We start from the raw sequence: 12,075 nt of genomic DNA, 5'->3' as shown, positions 1-12,075 counted from the left end.
GCAGTTTCAGGGAAACAGGGCCCCACCGGACAGTCCGTTTGTGTCCTGCTGTCTTCATGCAGCGCAGACTGAACACCTCTCCGCTGTGTCCCACCCGCCTGTCTAATGGACGTGCATCTTCACGATGTGGCTGCCTCGTAGCAGGTTTCTCTGATCAGTATCCTGCCGTGAAGCAAGGCTGGAGTGGACATCGGCTTAGCTGACCGCCTGTAAGTCCATGTTCACATCCTCAGGACGGGTTCCCAGAAGTGCTGGGACTGGTTATGCCAGGAAGGTGTATTTTTTAATTGCGAGTCGTGACTCTTAGAAAATATCACGGAGGAACAAGCAAGCAGATAAACCGAACCCTAAAAAATACTGTTTGGTTAGTTTTAAGAGCAACGTAACCCACCTTTCACAATAAACATGAAACTTGGAGTCTGATTCCAGTGAGAGCCGGGAGCATGACGGGGAGACGCAGGAACGTGCCCTGAAGTGGCCAAGGGGCAGGTTTACTACACCCCACGGTCTGCGGAAACGGCTAACATCACAGTGCAGACTCCACATTAAGTTTCTAATAGAGTCAGAAAACTGGTTTTCAGAAATTAGTGCAGAAGCTGTAAAAACATGACAAATATCAGAAAAATGGGAATTATGTTTAAAGAGCCAGACGCTTCCCATTACAGAGAAATAACGAAGGTGCACGGCCCCACGGATGCGCTCGGAGACTCCCGTCCACCACCGCACAGCCCACTGAGAGAAGCTGGGGGGGGCGCCCCAGGAGTCAACTCAGAGGTCCACTGTTCACTCAGCAGTTACTGTGTCAGTGACCCCAAGCACCAGACACACACTGAGGCCACAGCATCTGCCGGCGGCTGTCTGCCCTCAGCACCAAGGACAGCGCCCAGCGCCCAGCGCCCGCGGGCTGGTCAGACCGTCCTCTCCCATAGGACGGACCCAGGAGATGCTCACGCCCAAGAGCTGGGAAACGGCGGAGAACAGACATGGGGACCATGCAGAGGAGAAAAGCCGCACAGTGTGAGCAAAGGTGAGCGTCAGCGCCGCACGCGTCTGGGACTGGGTCGGCGGTGGGGCTGGGAGAGGACAGTGTGGACTCCTGGGGGGCCATGCGACAGGCAGTCACAGGAGGTCTGCTGAGGAGCTCACGGGTCCACCAGGACGGAGGCAGACAGACAGACAGACGGGGCTCCTGCACGGATCCACCCACAGCAAGGCCAGGCCCCTTCCCTGGAAGATGTCACTCTAAAGGGGGGACAGGAAAGTGCATCACGGTTGGCATGAGGTGTCACCACAGACAGTGCCCAGAGAAAGCTGCTACCCGAGCGCAGGGGCCGGGCAGTACGGAAGCGGCCTGAGCTTCCACTGAGGACGGAGGACGTCTCCCCAGAGGGGCGGGAGGGAGACAGAGGGGCCGTGGGAAGGGATGGTGAGAACAGCTCGCATTTCCATTTGGGGGGCCACCCTCAGGACAACACCTGTTCCGCTAAGAAGGTTCGGAGCCTTTACACAAAGCATTGTGGGAAACAGGAACCCCCGAGACCTGAGGAGCCCGAGTTGTCTGGGGACACGGTGTGCCGTCCGTGTAAACGCGCCACCTCAGTGGGGACGGGCGGTGTGAACCCTGAAGACCTGCCTCCTGGGCCCCGTTTGCCATCTGACCGAAATGACGCACATCCCGCAGCTCGGGGACGCCTGCTTTGCTTTCGGTTTCTCTCCTAGCGGATTGCAAGGCTCCATCCTAAAAAACACACCTGTGTCTGTGACCCCAGGGAGTCCACCCTGGGGGCGTCTTCCAAGCTGGAGAACAAGTGCACAGCATCCAGCCCAACGAGACAACCAAGCGAGCGCAGACGCCGCTGCTGTTTGCTGACTTGGCTCCCAGGAAACTGAGTCAAATCTAACCCCACAGAATTGTGCTGGCCCTGTGGTTATCATGCTTGTTTGGTCTCACAGTCTACTTAGATTTTATTAACACTTCTGTCCTTGTCTTTTTGTGGTTATGTTGGGTCAAAACTTTTTGAAAAGAGGAGGCAAACAGACATGTAAGAGAAGAGCAGAAGTAATAAATATCTGCGTTTATGAGAATGTGGGGAACGTCCCATGCAGGAGGGCTCAAACTGGGCCCCCGATGTATGTCCTCATGATGAAAATGGTCAGCTTCTACTGAGCACGCACTCGGGGCGCCGCTCCAAATGCATCAGTTCGTTTAAGCGGCGCGTTGCGTTGACATCGTCCCTCTATGAGTGGTGATGGAACAGAAAAGGACCGAGGTCAAACCAACTGCCAAGTAACACACGGCCACCCAGGCCTTCAGACCCCAAACCCGCTGGTTGGTGTCATGCAAAAGACAGTAGGAGACATTTTAATTAATTTATATTGCCTAGTTTAAAATATATACCTTATGGGTCCTCGGGGATCATCTTCTTAGTATTTTTTTCTTCCTTGTAGAGTATGGCACATGGTGTTAAAGACAATGACCAATCAGACTTACAAAGTTACCTTTTTAATTGGTGCTACAATCTTATGGACGGGCTGTTGGATACACACAAAAAGGGATACCAGACAAAAGTATCACCTGAAGCCCTAGCCAGTTTGGCTCAGCAGCTGGGATGTCATCCTGCAGACCAAGGGTCTCAGGTTCAACTTCCGGTCAAGGGCATGTACCTGGGTTTCGGTTTGATCACCAGCCCCAGTCAGGATCATGCAGGAGGCAACCAATCAACATGTTTCTCTCTCATCGATGTTTCCCTCTCCCTCTCTCTCTCCTCTTCCCTCCCTCCACTCTGCCTAAAAATCAATGGAAAAACATCCTCTGGTGGGGATTAACAACAACAACAACAACAAAAGGCCCATGCAACTCTGGGCTAAGGGAAATGTCCTGATCTTCGCTGATGCAGGTATTCTTCAGGGAAGGGTGGGGTTACATGGCTTCCTCTGGGGAAGGGTGGGCCCACCGCAGCCGAGCCCCAGAAGTGGCAGGGGTGGCTCCCCAAAGCCCTCCGGGCACAGCCGTCCAGGAGGGCGGTGCGGACAGGGAAGCTGGTCCTGGAAGACGCTCGGGAAGAGCAGAGGGCTCGGGACCAGCGAGCGACTCCCAGCCTGGAGCTGGGCGCTGTCACTTCAGAGCGAGCCTCGTGGGAATGTCAGACAGCAGAGAAGAAACGGTGGAAGTGAGGGAGAGCGGGGCCCCAGCCCAGGCCAGTGCACAGAGCAAGGGGACGAAAAGCGAAAACTGTGCCCTTACGTGTGAACTCCACCTGCCTCTGCGAGGACCCACACCGACTCACGCCCGGGATGTGGGGGGACTCCGCTGGCAAGTGGCGCCCCAACAGCACACACAGATCTGCACTGGGATCTGCACATCCCTCAGCCCCACCCACCAACACCGAAGCCCGAATGCTCAGCTCCCGAAAAACGCAGGTTTCTGTCCTCTACGCAGATGGTCACGCTCCCTCTTTGCACCCACAAAGCTGGCAACCAGCTAGGAATGGGGTTGCATGATGAAAATAACTTGTATGTAAACAGGTGAAGAAAGACTTTTAACTGCACAGGGCGCTCTGACTGCTACCTTCCCGTGCAGAAACCTGTCCTTCTGAAGCCAGCACTGCTCTCGGCCGACTCCGTCCAGCCCGAAGGATGAGTCATGGTCTAACGGTCAATAAACAATACATTTAATTAATCTCCCTTTCAAATCTATAATCAAAGTGTATATCATTCACCCCCTTGGGCAGTGGAGAAACCATTACATTTTCCTGGACATAGTTATAAAAAAGTGCAACATCTCTTCAGTTGCATCGCGTGGGCGCATCACGGAAGGTGCACTGTTAGAGAGAGAGAGAGAGAGAGAGAGAATCCTCTAACAACTTTAAGATATTAGAACCCTTTGGTTTCAGAGCCGCTTGGGTCCTGGGTGTGCAGACTTCCATGTGGTCCAAATTTTGCAAAGCACTTTTTTGCTTTTAATATTTAATTTGGAATTTCTAAAATTTCAAAAATGAAATGGAAATAGAATACATCGCCATAGGATGACATATTTATGTCACAGGGGAGAAGTAAGCTATGTTTTCTTTTTTTAAGTTGTTAATTCATCCACATCACAAGCAACCTGAGACCTAACAAAATATTGTTAAAATACAGGGAGGGGCAAAAGTAGGTTTACAGGTGTTCATATTGAAAATAATAGAATAATTAATAAAAAAAATAATACAAGAATAAACTCTGTTTCATGTACTCACAACTGTAAACACTTAAAACAACTGTAAACGTTTAAAACAACAGAAGTATTGGTAAGTAAATACACATTTCCTTCTTTCCCGCGAAGGCACTTGGATGGTCGGGGCAGGTGCAAACTCTTTGGCAGGAAAGACAACCATATCAGCAGCATGAAACGCTGGCTGAGGAAGCTTATCTGAGAAACGTCTTTGTGGTGAGAAAACTTCAGTTTTAATGACTCCGGCACTTTGGATGGATCAAGTATTCGTTCTGCCCACTAGGCACACCTTTTACCTTGAAACGCAGTGGGCAGTTGGACATAATAGAGCTTATCGACTTCTTACTGCGAAACAGGACATTTCTCAGGAGGGTGAACCAGCAGTGCTGTCACTGAGAACAAATCCCACGTAACGAACCCCTGACAGTGACGTCTGCGGTGTGATAGAGAAGGGGTGTGTGGGCTGTGCATCAGTGGGCCCATGACTCCCTCAGCCCCGACGTGCCTGACGGACGGCCTTCCCCACAGCCTGCTGCCAGGGGGCCAGATGTGGGGCATAGCATATTCTAAGCTGTTCTCTTCCAACCAATGCAGAAGTCACACCGTCTAAAAGGAATGGCACACACTCTCCAGTTACTATCAGAGCCAAATCTGTGAGTCACCCAGCTGCCTGCGCAAGACCATTTGCTGCTGGAAAGTCCTGATTAATGGCATTTTTTTAAACACCAGAGTAACTATTTGACCTGCCAAAAATTACCTTTTTTTTAAATCATTTCATCAGTTTCATCAGTTTTTCTCCTTAATTACCTATTACCTTTTGCCAAGAACAGGAAGTAACATGGAAAAGGTATGATGTGCATTAACCTCGCATCTAAATGTTTCTTCCTATGTGTGTGTGGGGGGGGGGTGTCTGTCACAGCGTGAAGACACGTGAGGACAGTCTTTCCGGGTGAGGTGCCCAGACTCCCCAAGGCCATGCTGAGGCGCAGAGTGATTTGCTAACAAGTACAGTTGAGTCACCACCTGCACACAGTCTTTAAGTCCCAGATTCCCATCCGGTGCTCCACGAGGTATCACCAAGCTGGATGCGGGGAGCAAACCGGGGCCGGGAAGAGGCCCGCAGGGCAGTCCTGTCTGAAGCGCCTGCTCGCCTGCTGCCTCCACGCCCGACACCTGCACTGTGCACCCCCAGCTCTGACACCGCCCACAGCCCGTGCCTGCGGAATTAATGACAAGAGGAAGAATCCGCTACCAAACGCTTTATTTTTAATCCATATAAGGCAGGCGGCTTTGAGTCCCGCATGCCGAATTCCAGCCCTGGCCATTCATCGGGAGAAGCGACACGCAGGCGGCTGGAGTCACATTAGCTGAGAAGTGAGAAAAGCCCAAAGAAGGGCAGGAGTTTTCACCGAGAACCGCCACCAGCCAAGGTCCCCTGCACCTGCCACCCCTTCTGCCTCTGAGGGTGTCCAGCGGGTCGCCTCTCCGCCTCTAAGTCTGCGTGGTGCCCCGCCCCGGTCCGGTCCGCTCGCTCCGCGCCTCGCACACGCGCCCCCCCCCCTTCCCCGCCACCTGGCCCGCCGGCCCCCGCCAGCGCTGCGCGGCTGCGACAGTCACATCCCGTTATTTCTGCGCGATCGTTAGCGAGCGAGCCGAGAGCAGCAACAGCCGCTGCCGGGGGAGGCTTGGTGACAAAATCCTGCGCCGCCAGCGCCTCGCTTAGCAACCGCCCGAAAAAGCCCCCGAGCTCGCGCTCACACGCGGAGAGCAGGCGGCGGCCACCCCCTCGCCGCGCGCTTCGTCGGCCCCGCCCGCGCTGCAGCCACCCGCCGGCACACAGAGCCCCGGACCCGCGACCCTCGCGACCCCCGAGCGCAGCTCCGGCTGTCCGCACCCCAGTGCCTTCCCAGCGGGGTCCGCTCCCACCTGCCGCCCCCACCCCGCGCGCAGCCCCCTCACCAGGTCTCCGCCGGCCGAGCGCATAATGTCACAGCTCGGTGTCCGCGCCCCAGGGAACCCAGGGTCCGGGGAAGCAGCCATCCCAGCCCGGGACCCCGAGCTCCCGACGGCTCCGCGCCCCGCGCCCAGTCCCCGCACCCGGTCCCCGCGCGGGCTCCGCGGCCCCGGCATCTCGCACCTTCCTCAGCGCGGACATCCTCGGTGCTCCTGGGTCAGCAGGAGTGGGGACACATGGCGAGCTGGCCCCTCCAGCCGGACGGCGGCTCGAGGGTCGGCGTGTCTGTCCGCGATGGGTCCGTCCACCACCACCACCTCCGCCGCCGCTGCTGCCGCGCGCTCCGACCGCGCTCGATCCCGGCGCACAGTCGGTCCTCCCGGCGGCGCCTGCGCACTGGGCGCCCGGGGAGGCCCCGCGCACTGGGGGGCGGCCGGCGCGCGGCGGCACCTGGAGAGCAGCGGGGCAGCGCAGGGGCAGCGCAGGGGCAGCTCGGGGCCTCGGGCGATGACCCCCGCCGCCCTTCCCCCCCTTCCCGTCCGGTGCGCACGGCCAGAATGGGGAGTGCGCTCACCGCCCGGTCCGTCAACTGTTGCGCCGGTAGCGGCCGGTCACGCGGGGACAGCGGAGACGCGAGGCGCCCAGAGCCCGCCCGGCGGTCCGCCCCTGGCCCCGGCGCTGCACCGGAGCAGATGGCAAAAGCGTTGGGAAGTTACCGCGGGTGCCACACGCACCTGAACACCTGGGCAGGTGCAGCCCGCTCTGGACGCCGAGAATGACACGCGGGCGCATTCGTGAGAGGGATTCGTGGACGAGATAAAATCTCCTCCACACCCAAATGCTCCCGTGACAGGAGGGTCATCCATCCTGCTGTGGGTGCACCCAGCCCCACCTTCCACTGGTCCCACGCGCGCACCTTCCTGTCTTCGGAGGGGGGAGGGGTCCGCCACGTCCCCAAAGGCAGGAGCACCACCAGCCGGGCCAGCGCCTGCGCGTGTTCGCTGTCGGCAGCCTACAGACCGCACGGCCAACGGACTCGGACGGGGAAATAACCCAGTCAAGTTGTGCTAACTTGCAGCGATCTGGAAAATGTAGCGACATTGGCCATACTTGACAGACTGCAGCTGCATTCGTGGGGTTGCCCTTCCCAGATCGGATGCGGGGCGGGAAGGAAAGTTGCTGCGGCCTGAGGAAGGCGGCGCCGCGCTGGGAGCGGAGCCGGTCTCGCTCCGCTGGGCGACGCAGTCACTGGCCGGGCGCTCGTAGCCCCACGTGTTACTGCCTCTGCAATAAAGGACTTGTCCACGTCTCCATCTGGGCTGTGGCGAGGCTCGAAGCAGATAAAAGACGGGAAGGCTGATAGAAGAAAAAAGATGACATTTCCCCGGGAAACGGTTAGGGATTCGAACAGGGAAAGAGGATTCAGGGATCAAAATCCTTCGAATGGGACACAGGGGTCTTTTCTGGAAATTCCAGGATCGTTAATCAAAAGTGTGTCTTGAGGCTTCTCCATGTAATTGTCACTCATATCAATCAGCTGCAGTTTATTTCCCCAAACATCCCAAGTGCTGAGGCCGTGGACACAGGACGAAGCAAAGAAACTCCAACAACTGAACTTCTCTGTGTTTCAAATGTCCTGCAGTTTTGTCTCCGTGGTCAACAACCCCCAAATTCAGACTCTAGATCTACTTTTTTAATTTTAAAATGTACTTTCCCTTTCATTTCCTTCTCTCTATATTTGTTTGTCTCCACGCTCTCATCTTTTTGAGATGCATTTACTTCTTCACAAATTACAAAATGTGCTGGGTGCCAATCACTGATGTGTGAGCGGGAGAAACAGAGAAACAGCCACTGGCATGGAGAGAGTCATTTTTCAAAGTAACACAGTCACATATAATTACAAATCATAACTGCTTCCCTGAAGGAAAGATACAGTGTCACTGGAGACTGTTACAAGGACAACCAACACAGCTTGTATCGGGGAGCAGCTCTCTGAGGAAGTCATAGCGAAGTTAAATCTCAGCTTTCTCTAGGTTCTGAGACATGCATCTGGGCCCGGGCAGTTTATTTGAAAGGTTGATCCAGAAAACTGGAGAGAGGAAACGGTACTAGGACGGTGCTCTCTGGAGGGCCCGTGGGGAATGCAGCCTGAAGGCCGGAGGTGGACATTTTTGTCTGACTTCTATCCCTCAATGACTGACACTTGCTCTCCCCCTGCCCACCCCAGGTTCCTCCCGCGGAACAGCTCCCAGGCCTCCAGAAAGGCTGGGAGGCAGAGCAGCAGGGTTTGAGGTGCCAGCAGAGAGGGCAAGGGTGCTGTGCCACAGAACCAGAATGATGTCGGAGATCGCTCTGCCAGCGCAGGCGTGGGATTCTGGCAAGAAAAGAGTGAGGCAGGGTGGGGGACCAGGCGGAAGAGCAGGCTGAAGATTGGGGGGCTGGAAGGACTTGGTGCTGTGAAGTTGGAGTAACCAGGACAAAGTGAGCGAGGGGAGAGTAGCATGAACGTGTCTGCAAATGGGTGTCAGGGGGTTTAAGAACATTTAAGAACTCTGAATTATACCCTAGACAATGAAATGTAATGTAGGATTTCGAGCAGGGAAATAAGATGTTCTGCATAATGGTGTCGATTGCGGACAAAGTTTTATTTCTCCCTTCCCAATCTATATACTTTTCATTTCTTTTTCTGGTCATATTGCATTAGCTAAGACTTCCAGCCTGATGTGGAGAAGGAGTGGTGGGAGGGGCCCCGATGGCCAGAAGAGCTTCCAATTTCCCATTAGTGTGATGTTAGCTACAGGGTATTTGCCTATGTTCTTCAAGTTGAAGTCCCCCCTCATTTCCTAGTTTGGTGGGTGTTTTTATCATGCACTTTGGATTTTGTTGAATTATGTCAAATGCGTTTTTTGCATCAATTGATATGATCATGTGACTTTTCTTTAGCTTGTATGTGATTCCATTCATGACGTTTGAAGGGCAGTGAGTTCTAAAAGATCACTGTGGCTGCCCTGAAGAGAAGAGGTGGAGGTGGGTGGGAGGAAACAGGTGTGGAATGGGTGAGATCAGATTTGAGATGCCTGGAGAACTAGTTAGTGACCACGAAGATGTGAGCTGGACAGAAGTGGGAGATGTTGCAGGTGGGATACATTGGGTGTTATTTCCTGGAGGTTGTGAGGGAACAGGCAGAGAAGGGTGCACAGGGAGTCCCAGGTCTGGCTCCACAAATGGGCGGATGGTGCTTCTGGGAGACCACTGTCACGCACACTGGGACTGAGGACGGGGACTGGTGACGTGGGCTCCTCGTGACTTCAGCAGAGCAGCTACAGCACAAGCAGGTACATGCAGGCCACACAGGGCAACAGAGTCGATTTTAGGTGACACGTGGGGACTGACTTTGTCATCAACTCTTTCAGAGAGTCTGGGTGTAAAAGAGATTAAAGAAATGAGACTGGAAGAAAATATGTGCTTCCTGGAGAGATTTTATTGTCAGGTTAGAAAGTCCAGAGTAGAGCTGAAAGCTGGTGGGGATTTTGAAGGATAGAATAAGTTCACATTCAACCTAACTAAGGATCTTATCCAGCATTGTTTCCTTCTCTTCTGCACCAGTCACTTTTACAAAATACTATATTTTAGAGCATTTTTAGGTTCACAACAAAATTGAGGTAAAGGAACAGAGATTTCCTGTATACCCACCCCCCAAAATGCATAGCCCTCCCATTATCAACATCCCCACCGTATAGGGCATTTGTTACAACTAATGAACCTGCACTGACATGTCACTGAGTCCACCAGAGTCCACAGTTTACATCCCAGTTCACTGTGCTGTACGTTCTGTGGATTTGGACAGATGTGTGATGACATGTGTCCATCATTCTGGCATCACACAGAGTAGGTTCACTGCCCTAAGACCCTCTGTGCTCCACCTACTCATCTGCCCCCCACCTGCCACAGTCCTGTGACCACTGATCTCACTGTCCCCATGGTTCTGCCTTTTCCGGGTCGTCACAGAGTTGGAGTCACACAGTGTGGAGCCTGTCACTTAGTAACAAGTATTTCAGATTCCTCCACATCTTTTGTGGCTTCCTAGCTCCTTTCTTTTTAGCCGAATTAACATCCCATCATCTGGTTGTCCCGTTTACCCACCACCTATTGCAAAAAGAACGTCTTGGTTGCTCCCAAGTTGGCAATTATGAATGAAGCTGCTATAAACATTGTGTGCAGGTTTTCTGTGCACATGCGTGTCCACCCCGCCTGGCTTGCTGGGTTGCACGGCAAGAGAATAGCTTTGTAAGAAACGGTCAAACTGTCTCCCTAAGTGGCTGCCCATCTACATCCCCACAGCAGAGAGTGAGACTCCCGCTGCTCCACATACCCCCCCGCACTGGGTGTGGTCACTCTAACAGGTGTGTTGGGGTGTCTCCTCCTGCTTGCAGTTGCCTGATAACAAGGATGTCGACTACCTTTTCATCTGCCTTTTTACCATCTTGTATCCTCTTTGTTAAGGTCTTTGGTCCATTTTGTAATCACGCAGTTTGTGCTCCATCACTCGGTGTTCGATCTCAACTTGATCGGTGCTTCCGCACGAACTGGCTGTGTATGGAGCTCAGTTTTTTAAACCTTTTGATTATATGTGTATGTGGTGTGTGTTGTCTTTAAAAGCCCTCCGGCGACTGCCCACACTTCCCACCCCAACAGAGCGCTGCGTTCAGTGTGCAGCTCTCTCTGAACTCCCACCAAGCCTTCGCCTCCACCACTCCGACAAAATGACTGTAATCAAGGTCAACAGTAACCTGCTCTGAACGAATCCCATTGTCTGTGATCAGTCCTCACCTTACCCCGTCGCATCATTCCAGACAAATGACTTCTATGACTTGGCTTCAGGACAGCTCAGGGCACCCCGCCACCAAGGATGACCCGAGGCGCCTCTGTCCTCAGAGAATCCCAGCCTTCCGGTCTCCAGACCACAAACCCGGGGCCATTGCACACTTTTCGGCCACAGCCCACGCTCCATCAATCAGAAGTCTCTTTTACTTCGTCTTCAGATACATCCAAAATCCAGCTCCCTCTTCCCACAACTGCCCGTGCTAGGCAGCCACCCAAGTCTTTCTCCTGCAACGGACTCAACGGGGTCCCTGCGCCCCCCACCAGTCTACTCTCGGGACAGAGGCTGGGGGGCGCTTCCCGACGTCAGGTACCGTCCCTCGGTGCAACGCCAGCCCGACTCCGCGTCGCCCGCCGGACAGCGGGAAGCTGACGCAGGTGACCTGGCCCGCCGTCCGGGACCGCGTCTGCCCTGCCCTCGCCCCGCCGCCCCAGCTCTGGCGCTGCTCCCCCCGCCCCCTCCCCCCGGGGCCGCGCGATCTGCTGCCCCTGCCTGGAGCCTGCACAGCCCTGGGGCTCCCCGAGCGCCCGCCTCCCCCGGGGCCCCGCCTGCGAACGCCGCCCGCGCACCCCACCCTGCCACCCGCCGCTCCCGAGGCCCGGCGCCGAACGGTGCCCGCGCACGCTCGCAGATGCGCGCCCGAGAGCTGTGCCGGGCACGGGGCGAAGAGCGGACCTGGGTCCCGGCAGGGCCAGGGCGGACGCGAGCGCGGGCGGTGCCCCTGGCGGGAGCCTTGCCCAGCTGTGCCCGCGGGAGGAGGGCCTCCGAGCGGACGCGGCCCCTTGGCGCCAGGCCCGCGGCGCTTCAGGACGCCAGGCCAGGAGGGCGCCGAGCGGACCCTCCCAAGGCTCCCGCCGGCGGCCCGCTGAGCCCGCTCGGCCCGGACCGCTCGGCAGCTGGGTCCCGGCGCACCCGGGCTTCAGTCACTTTCCTCTGAGCGTGCGCGGAGCCAAGGCGCCTGGAGGCCACGCCCACAGCTCTCACAAGAGCCAATCCGAAGCCAGAGCGCGGCTGACGGACACCAGCGGC

The sequence above is a fragment of the Molossus molossus genome, unplaced genomic scaffold, assembly GCF_014108415.1.
Source record: "Molossus molossus isolate mMolMol1 unplaced genomic scaffold, mMolMol1.p scaffold_m16_p_9, whole genome shotgun sequence".
NCBI lineage: Eukaryota > Metazoa > Chordata > Mammalia > Chiroptera > Molossidae > Molossus > Molossus molossus.
The sequence above is the reverse complement of the archived record's forward strand: the minus strand, read 5'-3'. Positions refer to the sequence as shown.